This window comes from Chinchilla lanigera, unplaced genomic scaffold (genome assembly GCF_000276665.1).
Source record: "Chinchilla lanigera isolate Chin_1 unplaced genomic scaffold, ChiLan1.0 scaffold00046, whole genome shotgun sequence".
NCBI lineage: Eukaryota > Metazoa > Chordata > Mammalia > Rodentia > Chinchillidae > Chinchilla > Chinchilla lanigera.
Window position 1 is genome coordinate 17877137 of NW_004955447.1, and position 2094 is coordinate 17879230.

The window sequence follows — 2094 nt, forward strand, 5'->3', positions numbered from 1 at the left end:
CCCTTTCCCTGAGACCTTCCTCCCCCAACTATGTATGTGAGGTCTTGTGTTTTCAGAGCTCTTCCTCCGCTGGCCTGTCAAAGGGCAAACGCCTTCCCACCATACTGGTCCCACCAACCACAACACGCAACATTTGCTGAACAAACTGAAGATGGGTTTCAGAGTATGTAAGGGATAGAAATTAAGTTTAACTAGAAAAGGCCAGAACAATGTTACAGAGTAAGCATTAAGGACACAAAATAAATATAAAATACCTTTATTCAAAGTTTCTGGAAAATGCATTATATGTAATTGGCATACAGTTTAATGGGGAAAAACCCTCAAATTGCTGGACGTGCAGACGGGAGTACAAGGAATGAACTCGCAGAGGGCTGGGCATCTTACCAGACTTTCACTTCTTCCATCAGGAAACTTCCACCTGATACTTAGATGTCTCAATCTACTGTGTCCTTTCAACCCGTTTTACAACTTATTATACCACATACATACAGAAAATTAACATGCTGACAGATGCTCCTTTTGGTCCAAATTTTGGGAAACTAGGTTCAGTGCAATTAAATACTCTGAAGAGCTTATATCCTTAACAGCTCTGTGGTTTTGCTCCCCGCAAACTGGATTAATCTAAATTTTTTTCTGCTACAGAGACATTAAATGTCAAGGCATCACATTACTCACAGCTACAAAGTTACACATCGGAGGCCCCCTGCTCGGAGCTACTCACAGGTAGGGGAACCGGAGTTCCCTACTGACCATTCTTCCTCGATAACACGGGAGAACAGTACCTACCTCTGTCAGTAAGAGTTACATGGAAGGGAATGCTGCCCTGTCACCACCGGCACTGTCTTACTGCTCTAACTCCTGTGGCTGTGTATGGATACATTTCGGACTCACTCGCCTCATGTTCAAATCTGTTGTTAAAATGCTCTGCACGGTACCGTAAGAGATGTTCAAATCCTCAGAAATTTTCCTAATAGTCAATCGCTTGTTCGATCGAATCATTTCGCTCACTCTCTCAACGTTCTCTCGGGTTTTTGACGTTGAAGGGCGTCCGGATCTCTCCTCGTCGTTAACAGACTCACAGCCCTTACGAAATCGCTCAAACCACTTGTAGACCGTCTTCCTGGTCACTGCAGCATCGCCGTACACTAATTTCAACATTTCATGGGTTTCTTTAGCGCTTTTTTGCAGTTTGAAACAAAACTTCATGTTAATGCGCTGTTCATGATCCATCATTTATGCCACTGTACAACAGTCCTCTCCACTGGAGCTCACACTGACTGCCCAAGCGAGTTGGCACTTGTCACACTGTTACTAAGGTTCCACGTGCTCTTCTACCGAAGATCCCTGCCTTCTGGACGGCCAAACGCCATCCAACAACACTCCCTGCTTTCTTAACCACACCAGGCACACTTAAGGGTATCTCACCTCATCAGAGGCACCTTCCTGTTGCAACTACAGTGACAACCGGTACCGGCGGGAACACCAGCGGCGCGCACCCCACTTTCACTGGCTTGTACTGGCAGCGTTCAACCTGCAAAAACAATGAGCAGCTTTAAGAGCACCCTTTGCACAAGCAGAGGACACTGATGTACGTTTCTCAGGTGTCTCAATGCGTTCTAGGAAAGCCTTAGGTACACGTTCTAGCCTTCCCTGTTTCTAGGTCTTGAAAGCAAGCCCAAGGGCAGCAGGTGATGGAGACACGCGGTACCCCAGACCCAGCTACAGTGCTGGCCACAAGACGCGGAAGCCCAGGCTAACCTCAAGCCCACCCCGTCCTCACACCGCAGCGGCCCCGACAGCACGCTCCTCTGGCTCAGCTGTGACTCCAGACAGGATCCGGGGAGGAGGTTCGGCCCCTCTCCGGGTTTCATGGAGGCTTCCTCTACCCTTCTGTGTTGGCCTCTCAAGGCACTGCGTCAACCTTGAAAGGGCACAGGAAAGGGCGAGCGGGACGCGCGCGATCTCCGCCACCCGACGGGCCCGCGGCTCCGTCCCCGAGGGAAACCCACCTACCGCGGCCGCTCTCCGCGGGCCGCTCGGCCTCCGCCCCGCCAGGCACCTACCTGCCCCGAGTCCAGGCGGCCCTCCGCCCGG

At 50.5% G+C, this 2094-nt stretch overlaps 1 long non-coding RNA gene across 3 annotated transcripts in view; it reads right to left on the bottom strand.

The window, feature by feature from the left end:
• Positions 1 to 240: 240 nt before the first annotated feature.
• The window catches only part of LOC106149506, a 2283-nt gene continuing 429 nt past the window's right edge, over positions 241 to 2094 (bottom strand). Inside the window, exons 1-3 of one of the 3 annotated variants that reach the window (XR_001235740.1) lie at positions 2064 to 2094; positions 1759 to 1921; positions 241 to 1531 (exon numbers count right to left, since the gene is read on the bottom strand). This is a non-coding gene — a long non-coding RNA (uncharacterized LOC106149506). The remainder of the gene's footprint in view (positions 1532 to 1758; positions 1922 to 2063) is intronic. The other 2 variants (XR_001235741.1, XR_001235742.1) reach the window with 2 other exon arrangements.